Consider the following 25,180-nt stretch of genomic DNA (forward strand, 5'->3'; position numbering starts at 1 on the left):
TCTTCCCAGAACTGTCATTCAAGGACTCTCCCAGTACTGTTCTGCCACTGCTGTAGCACATGACCACCATCTGGCCTTAATGCTATCTTTTTTTTTTTTTTTTTTAACATTTAAAGTATTTTTTTGGCTGCCCTGGTTGCTGTGTGCAGGCTTTCTCTAGTTGCAGCGAGCAGGGGCTCTTCTCTAGTTGTGCTGCGCGGGCTTCTTGTGGGGGCTTCTCTTGTTGCGGAGCACCTACTCTAGGGCATGCGCAGGCTTGAGTAGTTGTTGGCTCAGGAGCTCACTAGTTATGGCTTGCAGGCCCTAGAGTGTGCAGGCTTTGGTATTTGTTGTGCATGGGCTTAGCTGCCCTGCGGTATGTGGAATCTTCCTGGACCCAGGATGGATCCCATGTCCCCTGCGTTTGCAGGTGGATTCTTTAACCACCAGGGAAGTCCCCTAATGTGATCATTAAAGCATACTTCCTCACCTCTAATTCTTAGTGAGCACCAATCTAGTTCTGAAACGTACTGGTTGGGCTGCTGGGCTCATGCTCGTCCCTAGCCTTTGTGGGATCCTGGGCAAAAGTATAGATGGAGGCCCACATATTATATGTCTAAATATTTGCAAGTTATAAATTAAGCAAGCAATGGAAGTGTGCATGCTCATTCCTTTCTGACTCTCTGTGACCCCAGACTGTAGCCTGCCAGACTCCTCTGTCCATGGGATTTTCTGGGCAAGGATACTGGAGTGGCTTGCCATTTCCTCTTTCAGGGGATCTTCCTGACACTGGGATTGAACCCATGTCTCCTGCATCTCCTGCATTGCTGGCAGATTCTATTACTGCTAAGCCAAAATTAAGCAAATTAATTAACCAAACACATTGTTAAATAAAATGTGTTTCATCCATCTATCTTGACAAACATACCTTTATAATGACAGACTAGAAAAATATGTTTAAAGCTGTGGTTTTCAAGACTGAAAGCCAGCAAATTATCAAAGATGATTGAATTTAATCCTACATATTACGTTTAAATATTATATTTGGGTGGTATTTAATAAATTATTATTACAGAAAATATGTTACTTTAATTTCATTATATGTGTTACTATAATTTATAATTTTTTTTTTTACCATTTCTTCAAGCCATTTCTATTCTCACACAGAAATTCTTGAGTTTTTTCAAAAATTTCAATAATAGAATTAAATTTTAAAATAACAAAAAAGGACACCTTGTTGCTGAATTTCTTCAGCTCTCTCTTCAATCAGGGTTATAACTCAATCTACCATGGCCACAAAGTAGTCTCTATATAAATTTGTTTTGAGATTATTGGTCTGAATCTTATTCATTGTCAGATAAATATTTTCCTTTCATTGTTCTAACTGCCTTATATTTTAGTGAGATCTCATTATGGTTGTATATTTCACATGCCGTGTTTTTTAATTTCAAAAAACCATTTTCTGATATGTATAGAAAGAGAAATACATTTTTGCAAAAAAAGCAAAATGGCTGTATGAGGAGGCCATACAAATAGCTGTGAAAAGAAGAGAAGCAAAAAGCAAAGGAGAAAGGAAAGATATACCCATTTGAATGCAGAGTTCCAAAGAATAGCAAAGACAGATAAGAAAGCCTTCCTCAGTGATCAGTGCAAAGAAATAGAGGAAGATAATAGAATGAGAAAGACTAGAGATCTCTTCAAGAAAATTAGAGATACCAAGGGAACATTTCATGCAAAGATGGGCACAATAAAGGACAGAAATGGTGTGGACCTAACAGAAGCAGAAGATATTAAGAAGAGGTGGCAAGAATACACAGAAGAACTGTACAAAAAAGATCTTCATGACCCATATAACCACGATGGTGTGACCACTCACCTAGAGCCAGACATCCTGGGATGCAAAGTCAACTGGGCCTTAGGAAGCATCACTACAAACAAAGCTAGTGGAGGTGATAGAATTCCAGTTGAGCTATTTAAAATCCTAAAAGATGATACTGTAAAAGTGTTGCACTCAATATGCCAGCAAATTTGGAAAACTCAGCAGTGGCCACAGGACTGGAAAAGGTCAGTTTTCATTCCAATCCCAAAGAAAGGCAATTCCAAAGAGTGCTCAAACTACCGCACAATTGCACTCATCTCACACACTAGTAAAGTAATGCTCAAAATTCTCCAAGCCAGACTTCAACAGTACATGAACCGTGAACTTCCAGATGTCCAAGCTGGGTTTAGAAAAAGCAGAGGAACCAGGGATCAAATTGCCAACATCCACTGGATCATCGAAAAAGCAAGAGAATCCCAGAAACACATCTATTTCTGCTATATGGACTATGCCAAAGTGCTGGGAGCCGGCATATTGCATATTGAGTGCATATTGCATATTGAGTGCAGCACTTTCCACAGCATCATCTTTCAGGATCTGGAATAGCTCAACTGGAATTCTATCACTGCCGGGAGCCAGCGTGAGGAACTCCGCCCATGACAAAGGTCATGAGGAAGGAGGCTCGGCATACGCAAAGGCGGGATCGAGCCTCAGGAGTCCCCCTGGAAATTCTCGAGCATCTACCCCCCAAACCAGAGTCTGCCTACTTTCTGCTTTGTGCTTTCACCTACACCTCTGACTTTATGGGGGCTGTCCCCCACTACCTTTCTCTGAAAAAAGAGTTAGCTTACAGCTCCAGTTAATAATTCCTGGGTGTGACAGTGTTTCAACCTACAAACTCCTTTGGAAATCCTCTAGCCTGCCTGAATGGGTTTTTCCGGCCACATGTGATTGTTCAGAGCCTCCCAACTGTGAGAGGCAGGAGATGTTCTAAACTGTCTAAACACAGATTCTTTTGAGTAGTTAAAAGATTGATTAGAAATTGTATTGGTGAAGGGTTTTTCACTTATTGAGCCAATGTTTGCTGCTAAGTCTCCATACTCCTTACCTACTGTGTCCTTGGCAGTGTATTGATTGATATAATGGGTGTATAGAAATGTAAAATGCAGCTTTGTCCAATGCTTTTTTGGAGGCTGGTGCCTGACTTTGGAATAATCACCTTTAGAGAAAAATAAGTTTCTTAAAATGTTAACAGGCCTCCTGGCCAGAAGATGATGTCAATCACCTGAACTTTTGCATATGATAAGTTTGAAAGCCTGGCTTCAATTAGAACCAGGAACTGCTGTCCTTTCATGACTCCACCCCTTCCCCCATTATCCTCTATGCACAACTTAAGGTATAAAAACTGCTTTGGAAAATAAAGTGCGGGCCTTGTTCACCAAAACTTGGTCTCCCCATGTCGCTCTCTCTTTCAAATTCTGGCTGAGTCTCCATCTGGAGCGCGGAACCCGCCATGCTTGCTAATTATGCCTGGGCTTCTAAGATCCGACCGGGGAGGCCTCAGTGTCTCCTCTCCTTCGGGAGAACGGAAGGACACCTGCGGCCTACGTAAGTGGTGCAGACTTCTTGTCTTGAAGTTTTATTGGTCTCCCGCTTAAACCAAGCTACTCGGCCTCTTTTCTCCACTGAATTTTCCTACTGAGCTATCCTCATTCTATTACTCTTTGTATCCTTAATTAAAGTGTAATTAAGCAGTTGTTTCCTGACCCTCGCCTACGCCGTCTCTCCTTCGAATACCCTGGATCAGCCGGGGCTGGACCCCGGCACCAAAGCCTTTGACTGTGTGGATCACAACAAACTATGGAAAATTCTTCAAGAGATGGGAATACCAAACCACCTGACCTGCCTCTTGAGAAATCTGTATGCAGGTCAGGAAGTAACAGTGAGAACTGGACATGGAACAACAGACTGGTTTCAAATAGGAAAAGGAGTAGGTCAAGGCTGTATATTGTCACCCTGCTTATTTAACTTATATGCAGAGTACATCATGAGAAACGCTGGGCTGGAAGAAGCACAAGCTGGAATCAAGATTGCCAGGAGAAATATTAATAACCTCAGATATGCAGATGACACCACCCTTATGGCAGAAAGCGAAGAAGAACTAAAGAGCCTCGTGATGAAAGTGAAAGAGGAGAGTGAAAAAGTTGGCTTAAAACTCAACATTCAGAAAACTAAGATCATGGCATCTGGTCCCATCACTTCATGGGAAATAGATGGGGAAACAGTGTCAGACTTTATTTTTTGGGGCTCCAAAATCACTGCAGATGGTGACTGCAGCCATGAAATTTTTTAAAAGACGCTTACTCCTTGGAAGGAAAGTTATGACCAAGCTAGACAGCATATTCAAAAGCAGAGACATTACTTTCCCAAAAACGTCTGTCTAGTCTAGGCTATGGTTTTTCCAGTGGTCATGTATGGATGTGAGAGTTGGATCATAAAGAAAACTGAGCGCGAAAAAAATTGATGCTTTTGAACTGTGGTATTGGAGAAGACTCTTGAGAGTCCCTTGGACTGCAAAGAGATCTAACCAGTCCATCTTAAAGGAAATCAGTCCTGAATATTCAATGGAAGGACTGATGTTGAAGCTGAAGCTCCAATACTTTGGCCACCTGATGCGAAGAACTGACTATTTTGAAAAGACCCCATTGCTGGGAAAGATTGAAGGCAGGAGAAGAAGGGGACAACAGAGGATGAGGTGGTTGGATGGCATCACCGACTCAATGGACATGAGTTTGGGTCAACTCCAGAAGTTGGTGATGGATAGGGAAGCCTGGCGTGCTGCAGTCCATGGGGTCGCAAAGAGTCAGACACGACTGAGTGACTGAATTGAACTGAACTGATAGAAATATTTTTTAGTTTTAAAAGTGAACTAGTCAGCTGTTTCTATAAACTTTTACTGCTGCTAAGTCACTTCAGTCGTGTCCAACTCTGTGATCCCATAGATGGCAGCTCACCAGGCTCCCCCATCCCTGGGATTCTCCAGGCAAGAACACTGGAGTAGGTTGCCATTTCCTTCTCCAATGCATGAAAGTGAAAAGTGAAAGTGAAGTCGCTTAGTCATGTCCGACTCTTAGCAACCCAATGGACTGCAGGCCATCAGGCTCCTCCGTCCATGGGATTTTCCAGGCAAGAGTACTAGAGTGGGGTGCCATTGCCTTCTAACATTTTTAATTAACAAGCAATAGTATAAATCAAGTAACTTGGTAATACCTATTTTAAATTAATATATTTTTCCATCAATGAGTATGGTTTTTTTTTAATGGAGAATTTAGTTGTTTCATTTAATTTTTCTGGTATGTATCTTAAATTAAATATAATTAATTTAATGGCATTTAGTTGAGGTTTCTACCATGTGTCTGAAAGTGATACTGAGGTCATATCTGTTGTATTTCATTAATATATTTCATCTTTGGGAATTTCCAGAAAATACTGTGTATAATCTGAATTACTCCAAAAAATGTCACTGCTATCAGAACAATTTGAAACTATCAGTTCAGTTGAGTTCAGTCATTCAGTTGTGTCCGACTCTTTGTGACATGGACTGCAGCATGCCAGGCTTTCCTGTCTGTCACCAACTCCCGGAGCTGGCTCAAACTTACGTCCATCAAGTTGGTGAGACATCCAACCATCTCATCCTCTGTTGTCCCCTTCTCCTCCTGCTCTCAATCTTTCCCAGCGTCAGGGTCTTTTCCAGTGAGTCAGTTCTTTGCATCAGGTGGCTAAAGTATTGGAGCTTCAGCATCAGTCCTTCCAATGAATATTCAGGACTGATTTCCTTTAGGATTGACTGGTTTGATCTCCTAGGTGTCCAAGGGACCCTCAAGAGTCTTCTCTAACACATAGTTCAAAAGCATCAATTCTCCAACACTCAGCTCTCTTTATGATCTAACTCTCACATCCATACATGGCTACTGGAAAAACCATAGCTTTGACTATACAGACCTTTGTCGGCAGAGTAATGTCTCTGCTTTTTAATATGCTGTTTAGTTTTTCATAGCTTTTCTTCCAAGGAGCAAACGTCTTTTAATTTCATGGCTGCAGCCACCATCTGCAGTGATTTTGGAGCCCAAGAAAATAAAGTCTGTCATCGTTTCCTTTGTTTCCCCATCTATTTGCCATGAAGTGATGGGACTGGATGCTATGACCTACAAAACATGGTCCACTGGAGAAGGAAATGGCAAACCACTTCAGTATTCTTGCCTTGAGAAGCCCATGAACAATGTGAAAATTTGAAATTATGTCTTTTAGTAAAACCGAACAATGTACAATACATGGCCAAAGAATATTTCTGGATGTTGGCCCAGCTTTTGCCTTGTATACCTATCTTCATTAATCACATCAGCATCATGACCATAGATTTATCTTTGACAATCTTTTAAGTCAGCATTGAAAATTGAAACCTTTTTTTTTTTTAGCTCTTAATTCAAATCAAACTTGTATTTTTGGCTTCCGATTTGCATAGGATACAGCACCCTAATATTCCACTCTGTTTGTAATAACTAGAAAAAGCTAAATAAATTACAAAAATCATATGTTAAATATACTGAAGAGCTGTGGGAGGAACAATGACTAGGAGAATGGGAATTCAGATAGCAAGTATTCCTTTTAAGTTGAGTTGATCAGTTCAGTTCAGTTCAGTCGCTCAGTCGTGTCCAACTCTTTGCGACCCCATGAATCATAGCATGCCAGGCCTCCCTGTCCATCACCAGCTCCCAGAGCTCACTCAGACTCACATCCATCGAGTTGGTGATGCCATCCAGCCATCTCATCCTCTGTCGTCCCCTTCTCCTCCTGCCCCCAATCCCTCCCAGTATCAGAGTCTTTTTCCAATGAGTCAACTATTCGTATGAGGTGGCCAAAGTACTGGAGTTTCAGCTTTAGCATCATTCCTTCCAAAGAAATCCCAGGGCTCATCTCCTTCAGAATGGACTGGTTGGATCTCCTTGCAGTCCAAGGGACTCTCAAGAATCTTCTCCAACACCACAGTTCAAAAGCATCAATTCTTTGGCATTCAGCTTTCTTCACAGTCCAACTCTCACATCCATACATGACCACAGGAAAAACCATAGCCTTGACTAGATGGACCTTTGTTGGCAAAGTAATGTCTCTGCTTTTCAATATGATATCTAGGTTGGTCATAACTTTTCTTCCAAGGAGTAAGCGTCTTTTAATTTCATGGCTGCAGTCACCATCTGCAGTGATTTTGGAGCCCCAAAAAATAGTCTGACACTGTTTCCACTGTTTCCCCATCTATTTCCCATGAAGTGATGGGACCAGATACCATGATCTTAGTCTTCTGAATGTTGAGTTTTAAGCCAACTTTTTCACTCTCCTCTTTCACTTTCATCAAGAGGCTCTTTAGTTCCTCTTCACATTCTGCCATAAGGGTGGTGTCGTCTGCATATCTGAGGTTATTGATATTTCTCCCGGCAATCTTGATTCCAGCTTGTGCTTCTTCCAGCCCAGCGTTTCTCATGATGTACTCTGCATATAAGTTAAATAAGCAGGGTGACAATATACAGCCTTGACCTCCTTTTCCTATTTGGAACCAGTCGGTTGTTCCATGTCCAGTTCTCACTGTTGCTTTCTGACCTGCATATAGGTTTCTCAAGAGGCAGGTCAGGTGGTCTGGTATTCCCATCTCTTTCAGAATTTTCCACAGTTTATTGTGATCCACACAGTCAAAGGCTTTGGCATAGTCAATAAAGCAGAAATAGATAGTCACTGGATATTTTCTTCCCTGGGCATTTGCTCATTCTATGCATGAATTGAGCTTGACTCATGCAGAGAGCTTCTGCTGGTAGAAAAAGGAACCGCAAGTCTTTTGGCAGTTAAGTGGGGCTGTTGTGAAAAGTTGGGATCTCTAAAACATGCTGATTATAACTATAGGACATTTTCTGAGTTCAGAGTTTGAGTATAAAAGGCTGGAAAGTTAGGATGAGGGCTTCCAAAAGCCCAAGCGAAGTCTCTCATAATCTTGAGATGCTTGGGACACAAAGTCCAACTAGAAGAATGAGGCCTGATGTAAAAATATTGCTGATATTCCCCTCAAGAAACTTTCCAGACTTAGAAGATGTGGGGGTAAATAGGAAGTAGGAAAAGAGGCTAAAGTGCTAGGTGCAGAATCTTTAAGGGCAGATCTGAATCTCCGGCAGGTCTTTCAGAGTTGAGGAGACAGACAGCCTCTGGACTCTTGGTCAAAATCCAGAGAAACACCACTCTGAAAGCAGAAATGAATCGTAAGTGGATCGAATCATACTAAAACTGTCACCCAGTTCTGTCTTAGTTAACTTCTGACTGGATTGAGGTGACCAGTCCCTTATCCTGTCTGCCTAAGACATAAAAGATGGAATTTTCTATAATGGGAAATACCATACAGAGCTTCTACATGTCTTTTACAGACAATGTCTGGCATACAATAAAGTTACTAGGAATGCAAAGAGGTAGGAAAATGAAACTGATCAAGAGAATAAACAGAAAATAGAAATGGAACCATAAATGATCTAGGTGTTGGAGTATAAGACAAGACTTTAAATATTTAAAATTAATTAAAACGATTAAAGAAAATAGAGGAAGATAAGGACAAAATGTATTAAAAATAGACATTTTCAGTGGAGAATTAGAATTCTCAAAAAGGAATCCAATGATTGATTTGAGAGCAATAGAGAAGGTAATATAGGCAACCCTTGGGATTTTTTTATTAACAGAATAACGGTTAACAAGCAGAATTCACATATCTAATTTCACCCAGTCAAAAACCTATATATAAAAGTAAAACAATTAATCTCTTGCTAGAAGCAAATCTATCAATAAACATAAGCAATTAGTGTTACAGGATAAAGTTTTACCATTGTAATTTTTTGGGGAAGAAAGAATCATTAGCATTTCAACACTGATGGAAACAACATAGGAAAAGTCTATCATCAAATAATTTATTGGCCTCTGGCATGCAAAACGATGAGTCAAATAACCTTCTTAGTTGTAGCCTGTCAAGGCTTCTGTCTTGGAGCATCAGAGATAATCAGAGCTGGGGTTGAAAATTCAAAACTGGCAGCAGTTTACATAGGGAAGGCATAAGCCATATAAGCAAACTGTCTTTGTAAAAGCGCCAACTGAGGAAAAAAATGATATATTACTATGATTTGGAAGAAAATGCAAAATCTAATATTCCAATACGTTCAAATTATTTTGCTTGGATTGTTAAATTTTTCTTGGAAATTAAGGCATGACAGAAGCATGGGATACAGAGGGGGAAAAGCATGGGATCTGGAGTTAGAGAGACCTAGGGTAGAATCCCGGGAGAAGGCAATGGCACCCCACTCCAATACTCTTGCCTGGAAAATCCCATGGATGGAGGAGCCTGGTGGGCTACAGTCCATGGGGTTGCTAGGAGTCGGACACGACTGAGCAAATTCACTTTCACTTTTCACTTTCATGCACTGGAGAAAGGAATGGCAGCCCACTCCAGTGTTCTTGCCTGGAGAATCCCAGGGACAGGGGAGCCTGGTGGGCTGCCTTCTATGGGGTTGCACAGAGTCGGACATGACTGAAGCGACTTAGCAGCAGCAGGATAGAATCCCGGAGAAGGTGATGGCACCCCACTCCAGTACTCTTGCTTGGAAAGTCCCATGGACGGAGGAGCCTGGTGGGCTGCAGTCCATGGGGTCGCAAAGAGTCAGACACGACTGAAGCGACTTAGCAGCAGCAGGATAGAATCCCGGAGAAGGCGATGGCACCCCACTCCAGTACTCTTGCTTGGAAAGTCCCATGGACGGAGCAGCCTGGTGGGCTGCAGTCCATGGGGTCGCAAAGAGTCAGACACGACTGAAGCGACTTAGCAGCAGCAGGATAGAATCCCGGAGAAGGTGATGGCACCCCACTCCAGTACTCTTGCCTGGAAAGTCGCATGGACGGAGGAGCCTGGTGGGCTGCAGTCCATTGGGTCGCTAAGAGTCGGACATGACTAAGCGACTTCACTTTCACTTTTCACTTTCATGCATTGGAGAGGGAAACGGCAACTCACTGCAGTGTTCTTGCCTGGAGAATCCCAGGGATGGGGGAGCCTGGTGGGCTGTCGTCTATGGGGTCACTCAGAGTTGGACACGACTGAAGCAACTTAGCAGCAGCAGCAGCAGGATAGAATCCTACCTTTACCATGTTCCAGATACAGGACCTTGGCAAAGTACTGCCACTTCACATGATCAATTTTACTCAGATGTAAAGGATGAGATAGCACCCATAAGGTGTCTCTTCTAATACTTGGATATTGGACTTTCCTGGTAGTCCAGTGGTTAAAAATCTGCTTTGCAATGCAGGGGACAAGTGTTTGATCCCTAATTGGGAAAGTAAGACCCAATATGCTGCAGAACAGCTAAGCCCGTGTTCTGGGGATTCTACGTGCTGCAATAAAAGATCCTACATGACACAACTAAGACCTCAGTTCAGTTCAGTCACTCAGTCATGTCCGGCTCTTTGCAACCCCATGAGCTGCAGCACGCCAGGCCTCCCTGTCCATCACCAACTCCCGGAGCCCACCCAAACTCATGTCCATTGAGTCGGTGGTGCCATCCAACCATATCATATTCTGTCGTCCCCTTCTTCTCCTGCCCTCAATCTTATCCAGCATCAGGTTCTTTACTAAGGAGTCAGCTGTTTGCATCAGGTGGCCAAAGTATTGGAGTTTCAGCTTCAGCATTAGTCCTTCCAATGAACACCCAGGACTGATTTCCTTTAGGATGGACTTGTTGGATCTCTTTGCAGTCCAAGGGACTCTCAAGAGCCTTCTCCAACACCATAGTTCAAAAGCATCAATTCTTTGGTGCTCAGCTTTCTTTATAGTCCAACTCTCATATCCATACATGACCACTGGAAAAACCATAGCCTTGATTAGACGGACATTTGTATGCAAACTAAGACCTCAGGCAGCCAAATAAATGAGTAAATAAAAAATTTAAAAATACTTGAAAATGGAAAGGTGTCAATAGACGGTGGTGCTAATTCTTGCAATTGTGATGAATCTAGCGGTTGAACATTAAACGCTCAGTTTGAAAATTTTGTTTTTAATTTGGACTTCTTTGCATAGATTTGCTTCTATAGTGCTGTAGGAATAAAGTGTAATATGAAAGTGAAAATCACTCAGTCATGTCCGACTCTTTGAGACCCCATGGACTATACAGTCCATGGAATTCTCCAGGCCAGAATATTGGAGTGGGTAGCCATTCCCTTCTCCAGGGGATCTTCCCAACCCAGGGATCGAACCCAGGTCTCCCACATTGCAGGCGGATTCTTTACCAGCTGAGCCACCAAGGAAGCCCAAGTGTAATATAATGGAATATAAAACGTAGCATCTAAACACTGGTCACACTCAGGACAGACACTGAAGCTGAATATTGACCAGGAAATTTGGATATGTAAAAATGAATTATATCCCTATATTTTTCAACATGAAACAGAGAAGCTGGAATGTAACAATAAGAAGAAACTTATTGTTAGCACAATGTCAGAAGTGGAGATGTTTGAGATTTTGTATTATAACTGATCTTCTACATTATGAATTTTAACTAAAACCAGAGGATGTACTGAAAAAAACAGGTTCCTCTCTCTGGCTGACTCAGGTGAGTGACCATTCTGAAAAGGCTGTTGTTATTAAGAAAAGGGACAGGGTTAAACAAACAGGGATAGTAGCTTATATCCTCTGCTAAAAGAAGTGCTCACATATTTCCATTGCAAATGGAACAGAGAATGTTGTTAGAAGGGAGAGTCCCTTCTGGCACTACCTGCTGATGAGGACTGTGATTGTCTATGACTGGTCATAGCCGGGACTTCCAAGTTGAGACTATAGCCCATCTTTGTCTAAACCCGCCAGCTATCACTATTTGCCAAGAAAAATGAAAACTAATCTGAATTTCTTTACTTTAAAAAACTACGACATTAAAAAAGAAAGAAAAGGAATCAAATAAACATTCTAGGACCTGAAATTAAGACCTCATTGGATGGACTCAACAGCAGATTGGACATAGATTATAAAATTAGCAAAATTCAAGAAAAGCCAATAGAAAATATTCAAATAGAAGTACACAGAGAATAAAGAAGAAAAAAATGTAAGAAGAGAGCGAAAAATATGAGATCAATGAAAACTCCAATATGCTTGTAATGGAGAGCCAGAGGAGAGGAGAAAGACGATAGGGTAAGGGCTATGTCTGAAGAAAGTAGAGCTAAGAACTTTTCAAAATTGATCACATACTTTGACTCACAGTTTCAAGAACTTCAATAAACTCCAAGTACGATAAATAAAAACAAACAACCAAACAAAAACCTCACAGACATATTTTAGTCAAAGAGTTTAAATTCAGAGAGTAGAAAATCTTAAAATCATACAGAAGACTCATTACATTCAAAGAAGCAATAATAAGATTAAAATGTACTTTTCCAAAGAAAATGTGAGCGGTAGAAGATAATAGAATGACATCTTCAAAGTGTTGGGGAAAAAACTGACAACCTAGAAAAAAATCATTCAAAAATAAAGGTGAAATTGGGACTTCCCTGGTGGTCCAGTGGTTAAGAATCCACCTGCCAGTGCAGGGGACACGAGTTTGATCCCTGGGCCAGGAAGATCCCACATGCCAAGGAGCAAGTAGGCCTGTGTGCTGCAACTACTGAGGACCACGTGCCTAAAGCCTGTGCTCTGCTCCTAGAGAAGCCACCCCAGTGAGAAGCCTGTGCGCCGTAATGAGGAGTAGCCCCCACTCGCTACAACTGGAGGAAGTCCACCTGCAGCAATGCCGACCCAGTGCAGCCAGAAAAAAGGTGAAATAAAGACAAGCAAAAGCTGAGGAAGGCATCACTAGTATACCTCACTAGTATACCCACAATATAAGGAAAACTAATGTAGGATAGACTGTCATAAGTCAAGAATGCATATTGCAACCTCTAGGGTAAGCACTGAAAGAATTATAGAAGAATATATAGCAATAGAAGGTGATAGAAGTAAAAAATAGAAAATGAGAAATACCAATTAATTTAAAAAAGGCAAGTAACATAAAAGAACAAAGAAATAATGGGACTGAGAGAAAACTAACAGCAAGATAGTAGAGTTAAGCCAAACTATATCAGTAATTACACTAAATGTAAATCACTAAATGATCAAATTAGGGGTCAACACTGGTCTGATCAGATAATAAACAAAACCCAACAATTTGCTTTTTATGAGATACACTTTTATAAAAGGATGCAGACAAGCTGAAAGTGAAAATATGGAAAAGATATATGAATATTGATTAAAAGAATGCTGGTGCAGCTATATTAATACTTTGAGTCAAGAAGTATTAATAGAGAGGAAAAAGGATATTTCTTAAGGGGCTTCCCTGTTGACTCAGATGGTAAAGAATCTGTCTGCAATGTGGGAGACCCAGGTTCAATTCCTGGGTCAGGAAGATCCCCTGGGGAAGGGCATGGCAATCCACTCCAGTATTCTTGCTTGGAGAATTCCATGGACAGAGGAGCCTGGCTACAATCCATGGGGTCACAAAGAGTTGAACACCACTGAGTGGCTAACACAGCATGACAACAACTCAATGATAAAAAGAGTCCATCCAAAACACGTACATAGCAAATCTAAATTTATATGATCTAATAATACATCTTAAAACTATGTAGGAAATATGTAAAGGAAGAACTGACGGGACTAAAAGGGGGATAGACATATCTACAATTAGACTGGAGATGTAGCGTTTTTGTCTCAAAAACTGATACAATACATAGACAAAAATTCAGTAAGAATATAAAATGTTTAAATGACACAGTTAATCAACTGCACCCAATTGACATTTGTAAGACACAATCAGTTCAGTTCATTTGCTCAGTAATGTCCGACTCTTTTTGACCCCCATGGACTGCAGCACTCCAGGCTTTCCTGTCCTCCACTATCTCCAAGAGTTTGTTCAAGTTCATGTCCATTGAGTTGGTGATGCTGTCTAACCATCTCATCCTCTGCCACCCTCTTCTCCTTTTGCCTTCAATCTTTCTCAGCATCAGGGTCTTTTCCAATGAGTCTGCTATTCACATTAGGTGGCCAAAGTATTGGAGTTTCAGCTTCAGCATCAGTCCTTCCAATGAATATTCAGGACTGATGTCCTTTTGGATTGACTGGTTTGATCTCCTTGCAGTCCAAGAGACTTTCAAGAGTCTTCTCCAACACCACAGTTCAAAAGCATGAATTCATCGCGCAGCTTTGTTTATAGTCCAACTCTCACATGACTACTGGAAAAACCATAGCCTCGACTAGACGGATCTTTGTTGTCAAAGTAATATCTCTGCTTTTTAATATGCTGTCTAGGTTTGTCATAGCTTTTCTTCCAAGGAGCAAGTGTCTTTTAATTTCATGGCTGCAGTTACCATCGGCAGTGGTTTTGGAGCCCAAGAAAATAAAGTCTTTGGAGCCCAAGAAAATAAGACAATACTTAACATTTTTTTTTAGGTGCAACATGATATGCTGCTGCTGCTAAGTCGCTTTAGTCGAGTCCGACTCTGTGCGACCCCATAGACGGCAGCCTGCCAGGCTCTGCCATCCCTGGGATTTTCCAGTCAAAAGTACTGGAGTGGGGTGCCATTGCCTTCTCCGGCAACATGATATAGCAGGAAACAATTTTCAGCAACTTTCAAAAGTTGCCCTGACCTCATTCTCTGACCACAGTGAAATTATATTGGCAATCAGAAAAACCCTTCAAATATTTGTATTTTAAGCAATTCACTAAGACTGGTGGGATCTTAGTTCTCCAACCAAGGACCTCAGGAGTGAAAGCATGGGGTCCTAAGCACTGGACTGCCAGGGAAGTCCCACAATTCACTCTTAATTAATCCATGAGTCAAAGAAGAAATCACAAGGTAAATCATAAAATATTTGAGTTGAACGATATTGCATTTTCATTATCATTATCATTGAGCTCCAAATATTTTGTTATACTTGTGAGAGTCAGCTAAAGCAATGCTTAGAAAGGAAATTACAGCTTTAAGTAAATATATTAGAAAAGAGGAAAGATTTAAAACCAACAGTCTAAGCCTTCATCCCGAGAAACCACAAAAAAGTACACAAATTTAACCTAAGGAAGTAGAAGAAAAGAATAAGGAACAGAAATCAATGCAAAACAAAGTAGACATTCAAAAGATAAGGTCAACAAAGCCAAAAGTTGGTTCTTTGAAAGGATTGATAAAATTGGTAAATAACCTGCAAAACTGATATAAATATAAGATTGAAAAGCCAAATTATCAATATAAGTAGCAATAGGGAAAGTAATTGTAGGAAATATTTAAAAAATAATAAACCTGAAATGAGAAAATCCTCTGAAAGACATAATTCTGCACTAGAAAAAAATAAAAATTAGAACTGCTCTCCTTATACAGTAAATAATATGAATCTACAAGTATAGCCTTCCCACAAAGAAGGTTCCAAGTCCAGATGACTAGTGAATACTTTCAGAATTTAAGGAAGAACTAATACCATCAGTCAAAAACTCTTCCAGTGAGTAGAAAAAAGAGCAAAGGCTTCTCAATTTTGTGAGAACACCATAGCAATGATATTTGATCAAGGCATTATAAGAAAGGAAAGTTACAGACCAATATCCTTCATGAACAGAGGTGCAAAAATCACAAGCAAGATTCTGACAAACTTATTTTTATGATATACAAAAAGGATAATACATTACAAGTGAGGAGAGTTTATTCTAAAAATGCAAGATGTGATTTAACATTAAAAAGCAATCGATGTAGTTTACCATATTAGCAGAATAAATAAAAACTTTATAGATTCAGAAAAAACATTTAATAAAATTCAATACCCATTTATGATAAGAAGTCTCAGAAAATGAGGAATGAAAGAATTCCTTATTCTGATAAAAGCTACTTGCCAAAAGCTCTAAACCTAATCTTATTCTTCATTATGAAATTTTGAACCCTTTATTCCTGAGGTCAGAAATAGATAAGGATGTCAGCTGTCACCATGTCGTTCAACATGTTATTGGAGATTCTAGTGAGGAAAAAAAGGAAATAAAGAAGGAAAAAGAAATGTGTTAAAATGATTGGAAAGGAAGAACTAAACCGATTAATATTTGTAGATGATTGTGTATAATTCTAAACTGACAAAATATTACAATATTAGAATTAGAATATTAATTCCTAATATTAGGAAAATATTAGAATTCAAGAAAAGTGAATTTTCTTGCTGGGAGAAATACCAACAACCTCAGATATGCAGATGATACCACTCTAATAGCAGAAAGTGAAGAGGAGCTAAGAGCCTCTTGATGAGGATGAAAGAGGAGAGTGAAAAAGCTGACCTGAAACTCAACATTCAAAAACTAATATCATGGCATCTGGTTCCATCACTTCATGGCAAATAGAAGGGGAAAAAGTGGAAGCAGTGACAGGTTTAATTTGGGGGGGCTTCTAAATTACTGCAGATGGCGACTGCAGCCATGAAATTAAAAGACACTTGCTCCTTGGAAGAAAAGCTATGACAAACCTAGACAGTATATTAAAAAGCAGATATCACTTTGCCGACAAAGATATAGTCAAAGTTATGGTTTTTCCAGTAGTCATGTATGGATGTGAGAGAGGGCTAAGTGCTGAAGAATTGATGCTTTTGAACTGTGGTGCTGGAGAAGACTCTTGAGAGTCCTTTGGACAGCAAGGAGATCAAACCAGTCAATCCTAAAGGAAATCAGTCTGAATATTCACTGGAAGGAGGACTGATGCTGAAGCTGAAACTCCAATACTTTGGCCACCTAATGCGAAGAGCTGACTTCTTGGAAAAGACTCTGTTGCTGTGCAAGATTGAAGGCAGGAAGAGAACGTGGCAACAGAAGATGAAGTGGTTGGATGGCATCACCAACTTGATGGATGTGAGTTTGAGCAAACTCCGGGAGATAGTGAAGGACAAAGAAGCCCGTCAGTCCATGGAGTCTAGAAGAGTTGGACATGACTTAGCGACTGAAAAATGAATAACAACCAAGGTTATTGGGTACAAGATCAGCATGCAAAAATAATTGTATATCTGTATAACAACAGCAAGCAACTAGGAAACAAAATAATATCATTTACCAATGTGTATGTATGCACACACACAGATTCTATTAATAAATTCAATGAAAGATGTGCAAGACTTTCTAAACTGAAATATCTTAAGATAGTCTTAGGGAAGAACCAAGTAAGTGAAGGGGCATACCACATTCATAGACTGGAGGTCTCAATGTTATTAAGATGTCAGTGCTGCTCAAATTAATCTATAGATTCAATTCAATCTCAGTGACAGTCTAAGCATGATTGTTTTTATGAAAGTTGACAGCTGATTCTGAAATTTATATAGAAATATCGATGGCTTAGAATAGCCAAGGCAATCTTAACAGAAGGACTTTGGAGGACTTACACTTTCAGATATCAAGACATATTTTTTAATATAATGTTTTATTCAGTTTGCTAATATTTTGCCTAGGGTTTTTTGTGCCTATGTTTATGAGAGATATTGATCAGTAGTTTTATGTTTTTGACATATCTTTGGCCTTTATATTGCAATAATTCTGTTCTTATAAACAAGTTGGGATGTTTTCTCACCTATTTTATGAAAGAGTTTTGTTTATGATGATTATCTAATTTTATTCATGAAGGCTCTGCTCCCATGACCTAGTTAGCTCAAAATGCTCCACTTTGTAATAACCATGACATTGAGGAGGCGGTCAGATTTTGACATATGAATTTTGGGGGGACACAAGCATTCAAGTCCATTGTATTTCATCCTTGCTGCCTAAGCCCCTGCCAAATTCATGACCTTCTCATAAACCAAATATTTTCAATCCAGCCTAACATCTGCAACGGTCTTAACTCATTTTTGCTTCCCTGGTGGCTCAGCGGGTAAAGAGTCTGCCTGCAAGAGGGGACACCTGGGTTCGATCCCTGGGTTGGGAAGATCCCCAGGAGAAGGAAATGGCAACCCACCCCTTGCCTGGAAAATCTCATGGACAGAGGAACATGGTGGGCTGCAGTTCATGGGATTGCAAACAGTTGGACACGACTGAACGACTTCACTTTTACTTTAACTCATTTTAGTGTCAATTCTATAAAGTCGTCTCATCTAAATCATATATGAATGATACTCAAGGTATAATCCATTCTGAGACAAAATTACTCTCCAGCTGTGAACCTGTGAAACCAAACAAGTTATGTGTTTCCAAAATACAAGGTTGAATAGGCATAGGAGAGATGTTACCATTCCAAAAGGGGGACATAGGAAGCAAGGAAGGGGCAATGGGTTCAAAACAGTAAAAAATCTAGCAAGGCAAGCATCACAAGATTTTAAGGCTGGAGAAATTTCCTCTTGGTTAGATGTGCTGCCATTCAGACCCACTGTGGTGGCAACATCATCCCCGCAGCTTGGTGGGGTTCTTTCTACCCACTTGAAATTGTTCCATCAGTCTGTTCATTTTTCCTAGTCTTTTTATCCCCCCTCTCTGTCTTCATTTTGGAGTTTTATTGTGTGTTGTCAGCTTCACTGATCTTTTTTTCTCCAGTGTCTGATTTGTGATTAGCCCCATCCAGTGGCTTTTTCATACTACAGATTTTATGTCTGGAAATTCCACTTAGTTATCTTCAAGTCTTCTATTTCTCTTATTATTATGTTCTGTTTTCCTTCACATTCATTATATTGCACACATATATGATGGATATTTAATGTCCTTGTTTGATAATTCCATTATTTTTCTCATTTCTGATATTTGTATCTATTTACTATTTTTTTCTTTTCATTATGGGTCACATTTTCCTAGCATGTATATTACTTTTGGGTTAGATGTTGGGCATTGTGAAAGTTATGTTTTCATAAGTTATGCTTTCAAAAGAAAAAGTTACGCTTTCAAAAGAAAGTCATATATGATATGTATATGTGTGTGGACGTTAGGTTATTGAGTTTCAGTGTCTTCTTTTAAAGAGCTTTGTACTTTGTACTATGAGGCAACTAAATTATTTCAAATCATATTGATCTTCTTGAGCACTGAAGTTTTATTAGGGCTAGTTTGGAGTAGCTTTTACTGTAGGCAAAATTTAGCCTTACTACAGATACATGATCCTCCTGAGAGCTTTACTGAATGCCACAGTTGTTCAACAGGGACTCTCCACTCAAACTGTTCAGAGTTTGGATGTCTCCAAAACTTGTGTGAGCTCAGATAACTTTTAATTTTACAATTATTTACATGTTCTTTGCCCTGTGGTATTCCCCTTTTTGTGTATGGTTTGGAGGTTAGGATAAACCCAAGGGGACCTTTAACCAGATTTCTAGAGCTCTTTTTCTTCAGGGTTCCTTTTATTTATAACTTTGCCTGTGAGTTGAAGCTAAGTCAGGCTCCATGAATCCCAGTTTCTATACCCAATTGAATAAGACTTCTGTATTCTGCTTAGGCTCAGATGATCTACTCTGTACCATGGTCCAGAATATATCTCCAAGCAGATTTCTGGGGAATTCATAGGGCTCACCATACTTGTTTTCTTTCTCTCAGGGTCACAGTTCTTCACTATATGTCCAATGTATGAAGCAGTTGTTTCATATACTTTGCCATGTTTTCTACTTCTTTTTGGTGGAAGAGTAATCATGGGGCCTGCTATTCCACCATTGCCAGAAGCTGAAGTCTAGGTGGACATTGCTTTAAGATATTGTGTAATTGGTACCAAAATTGACAATTAGCTCAATGGAGCAGAGTAGAAGAGAAGAAATAGATCCACACCTATATAGTTCTCTGATTTTTAACATTTTAAAAATGTTAAAATTTTTAGCATTTTTAAAATGCTACTGTGATTCAGTGAGGGTAGAAGTGGGTCTTTTGAATTATTATATTAAAAAAATAACCTTGATCCCCACCTCATGCTGTACCTAAAAACTAATTGGAGATGAAGCATAGACCTATGTGTGAAAGACGAAATGGTAAAGCTTCTAAAAGAAATCAGAGGAGATATCTTCATTACCTTCAGGTTGGCAAAGATTTCTTAAACAGGACTTAATTTAAGGCCTGTAGTTAAAAATTAACTATAAAACGAATATTGGTAATCTTGATTTTGTTCAAATTACACATTTTGCTTCAACAAAATGACAAAATTAGGGATTGTAAAGGCAAATCACAAACTTATAGAGAATGTTTGCAGCATATATTTAGAAAAATAATAACAGGAATATATCAGGAACTCTTCCATTAGTAATATTAAAAAAAATACAACTGAAGTCTTAAAACGGTAAAAGTATTAATGAGTTGTTTACAAAAGAGGATATCCAAATGGCTAGTAAACATTTGTAAAATTGTTCAACATTATTATGTTTTAGATAAAGGCAAATTAAGACTGCAATGGGATACCACCTCATACTCATCTGATTTTGGATGGCTAAAATGAAAAGAACTGATTAAAATGTACAGTGCTCAACAAAATATCACAAAGAAACAGGAAATTGTAGCCCATTCAAAGAAAGAAAATTAAACCGATAGAAATTACCCCTGAAAAAGATCTCATGGAAAATACATTAGACAAAGATTTTAAAACAACTGCCTCAAAGATGCTCAAAGAACAAAAAGAAAGTGTGGAGAAAATCAAGAAAGCAGTATAAACAAAATGGAAATATCATTAAACAGAAAATCTAAAACAAGCAAACAAACAAACAAAAAAAGAAATTCTGGAGATGCAAAGTACAAGAACTGAAAAGAAAAATTCACTAGAAGAATTCAAAGGCAAATTTGAGCAGGCAGAAGAAAATATCAGTGAACTTGAAGATAGGACAATGGAAATTATTCAGGCCTACAAACTGAAAAATAAAAGATTGTAGAAAAGTGAACAGAGTCTAAGGGACATGTGGGACACCATCATGTGAATCAACATATGCATCATAGGAGTCCCAGAAGAAATGGAGACAGACAGAGAGGCAGAGAGAGTATGTGAAAAAATACTGGCTGAAAACTACTCAAATGTGATGAAAGACATGAATATAAAGATCCAAGAAACTTAACAATCTCCATGGCAGATGAACTCAGAAAGACTCATGCTGAGAGACACTATAATCAAACTTTCAAAAGACAAAGACAGAGAGAGAGAGAGTCCTGAAATCAGCAAGAGATAAGTGGGTTGTCACATCCAAGGGATCATCAATAAGATTATCAGCAACTTTCTTATCAAAAAACTCTGGACACCAGAAAGTGGAAGTGAAGTCGCTCAGTTATGTTCAACTCTTTGTGACCCCATGGCCTGTAGCCTACCAGGCTTCTTGGTCCATGGGGTTTTCCTGGCAAGAATACTGGAGTCGGTTACCATGAGTGGCAAATAAATTTAAAGTACTAAAAGAAAAAAAAAAACATCAACAAAGAATACTATATTGACAAAACTGTCCTTCAAAAGTGAGGAGTAAATTAAAATAAGACTTACAGAAAAACAAGAGCTGAAGGAGTTTGTTACACTGTAATCTGCTCAAGGGCATCTTGCAAAGTGAAACAAGAGGACACTAGATAGTAATTTGAGGCTGTATGGAGAAATAAAGATGTCACTAAAGGTAAATAAATGGTCAATTATAAGAGCAAGTATTATTGTAACACGGAGAAGGCAATGGTACCCCACTCCAGTACTCTTGCCTGGAAAATCCCATGGACAGAGGAGCCTGGTAGGCTGCAGTCCATGGGGTCTCGAAGAGTCAGACACAACTGAGCGACTTCACTTTCACTTTTCACTTTCATGCATTGGAGAAGGAAATGGCAACCCACTCCAATGTTCTTGCCTGGAGAATCCCAGGGGCGGGGGAGCCTGGTGGGTTGCCATCTATGGGGTCACACAGAGTCGGACACGACTGAAGTGACTTAGCAATTATTGTAACAATCTCTTATAACTGTATTTTGTTTGCTTTCTCTGTAATTTAAGATACTGACACATTTTTTAAAAGTTATGAGTGCAAAAGCTGTTATTACTGTAACTTTGGTTTTTTACTCCAAATCTTCTTTTCTACATAATTTAGAATACTAATGAATTTAAAAGAATTATTAGTTTATGTTTTTAAGCATGAATTGTATGAAGATATAATTTTCTGACGTCAACAGCTGAAAGAGGTTTGGACAGTGCTGTAAAGGAGCAATTTTGTATGTTATTGGAGTTAAGCTGATGTAAATACAAATTATAGTGTTATAATTTTAGGATGTTAAATCTAATTCCCATGGAAACCACAAAGGAAATAGCTCTAGAATATACATAAAAGGAAATGAAAAACAAATCTAAATGTTTCACTAAAAAAAATTCAACTAAACACAAAAGAAGATAGTAATGCAGTAAACGAGGGACAAAAAAAGCTAGAAGGCATATGGAAAACAGATAGCACAATGACAGAAGTGAGTTGCAGTAATTAAAATATAAACAGATTAACCTCTCCAGTCAAAAGACGGAACTTAGTACAACAGATAAAATATATGATGCAACTAAGGGGACAACGGAGGATGAGATGGCTGGATGGCATCACCGACTCGATGGACGAGAGTCTGAGTGAACTCCGGGAGATGGTGATGGACAGGGAGGCCTGGCGTGCTGCGATTCATGGGGTTGCAAAGAGTCGGACACGACTGAGCGACTGAACTGAACTGAATTGAATATGCTGTCTATGAGAGATTCACTTGACATCCAAAGATACAAACAAGTTGAAAGTGAAAATATGAAAAAAGATTATCTCATGCATCAGTAACCAAACAAGCTGTACTAATATCAGACAAAACAGACTTTACATAAAAAATTTACAAGAGATTAAAAAGGACATTATATATTAATAAATGGTTTAATACAGCAAAATGATAGAACAATTATAAATTTTGCCACCAAATTACCATCAAAATATATGAAGAAGAAGCTGAAAGAATTGAAGGGAGAAATAGATAGTTCCACAATAATAGCTGAAGACTTCAATACTCCACTCTCAGTAGTAGATGGATCAACCAGATAGAAATACAGAAACAGAAGACCTAAACACCACAATAAACCAAAATAATCTAATAGACATGTACAGAACACGCTCTATCAACAACAATAGCATACATACTCTTCTCAAGTACTTATTGGCCATTTTTCAGGATAGACTGTATGTTAGGCCACAAATTAAGCTTCAGTAGATTTTATTTTAAAGATTTTTTTTGATGTGGACCATTTTTCAAGTATTTATTGAATTTATTACAATATTATTTCTGTCTTATGTTTTAGCTTTTTGTCCACGAGGCATGTGGGATCCTAGCTCCCCTAGCAGGGACTGAACCTACTCTCCCTGCTCTGGAAGGTCCCATTCCTGTTGGACTGCCAAGGAATCCCAAATTTCAACAGATTTTAAAAGTTATCAAAAAAGTATCTCTCTGATCACGGTAGATGAGGTTAGAAATCAGTAACAAAAATAAAACTGGACAATTCACAAAGTTGTGGAGATTAAACAATTCTCTTTTTAAACAACAAATATCAAAGAAGAAATCACAAGGAAAAGCAGAAAATTCTTAGAGGGAAGTGGTCAAGATGGTAGAATAGGAAGACCCTGAACTCACCTCCTCCCACAGACACACCAATTACAACTCCTTACAGAGCGACTATCTATGAGAATGACCTAAGGATAAGCAGAAAAAAAGTTCCACAACTAAAGATGTAAAAAAAGGAACTGCCACAAGACAAACAGGAGGTGGGAGATGTGGTATAGTCAGGACTCATGCATCCAGGTTGAAAATCCACAAATATAAACTGGGGTTCAGGTGTTTCTGAAAAGAATCCTCTTCCCTTTGTATCCATTTGCATCTACTGATTTACACAAGGTCTTGATGAACCCCTGAAAATAAGTCATGAACTCTTTATGAATATATGTAACCATGACCCAAACAGAAGTCTGGTGATAAGAAAGGAGACCAGAAGCTACTAAGAGGGAGCTCCTGAAGATAGAAAAAGGAGTTGAGTACAAGAACCAGCTCTAGCAGTAGATCCTAAGTAATGAAGAGAGTTCTGGTTCCAGGTACAAGACAGTGGCTGATACTGGAGGTAATTCTAGTCTAGCCACTTTGGTGGTGCGTGTGCATCCTGGGAGACATGGATAATAGAATTAAATTAGAAGAACCAAATCATTGATCTCTATAACAATGTGGGGCTTAGTCAACCTTGCTATAGCTTCCCTCTTCTCTTCCACTGATAATTCATTAAGAGAGTTTTCTTTCTGACTTTCAAGGAGTAAAGACATGGATTTTTTGGCCTTGAGTACCATATAGGGTCCAAGTGTCATGGCCTTCGGGCTACAGCTGAATTCCAGCTCTACCAGCATGTAGCGTGGCTGAGTTCCTGCTTCATTGGTTCCCAGAGCTGGTGATGGTGATAACATCGATAGGAATGGAGTTTCAGCAGGAGTGTGACTCTCATGGAATCATTAGGGCCCGAGGTTATGGAGTCCCTGCCTGGATATCCATGGCGGTGAGGAGAAGAATGACCTAACTAACAGCTCAAGCAATTTCACTGCAGGACCTCTCCAACTGAGCACAACATGGAAAAGAGATAACGTTAACCTCAAAGATCAAGCGGAAGCAGCAGCATTTCAATTCCATTAACAATGAGACATAGTAATGAGTGAGGTGCCAGTGCCACTGTGGAGTGGAGCGTCCACAAATGGTTGGATCCTGAGTGAGCAGGTTTCTGGCTTGGCTAGTCATGGCCTAAAGCTCCCACTTTTTGCTTGCTTTCAAAAGGTCTGGGGTGTTTTGGTTCTTTATTTTATTTTTTTCTCAGTCTTTTTTTTTTTGAAGGATAATTGGTTTACAGAATTTTGTTGCTTTCTGTCAAACCTCAGCATGAATCAGCCACAGATATACATATATCTGCTCTTTTTGGAACCTCCCTCCCATCTCCCGCCCCATCCCACCCCTTTAGGTTGATAGAGAACCCCTGTTTGAGTTTCCTGAGTCATATAGCAAATTACTGTTGGCTATCTATTTTACATATAGTGATGTAAGTTTCCATGTTACTCTTTCCATACCTCTCACCCTCTCCTCCCCTCTCCCCATGTCCATAAGTCTATTTTCTATATCTGTTTCTCCATTTCGGCCTTGTAAATAAATTCTTCAGTACCATTCTTCCAGATTCCGTATATATGCGTTGGAATACGATATTTAGCTTTCTCTTTCTGAGTCACTTCACTATGTATAATAGGTTCTAGGTTCATCCAGCTCATCAGAACTGACTCAAATGGATTCTTTTTTATGGCTGAGTAATATTCCATTGTGTATATGTACCACAACTTCTTTATCCAGTCATCTGTCGATG

This window comes from Bubalus bubalis, chromosome 6, assembly GCF_019923935.1.
Source record: "Bubalus bubalis isolate 160015118507 breed Murrah chromosome 6, NDDB_SH_1, whole genome shotgun sequence".
In the NCBI taxonomy this organism is placed as follows: Eukaryota; Metazoa; Chordata; class Mammalia; order Artiodactyla; family Bovidae; genus Bubalus; species Bubalus bubalis.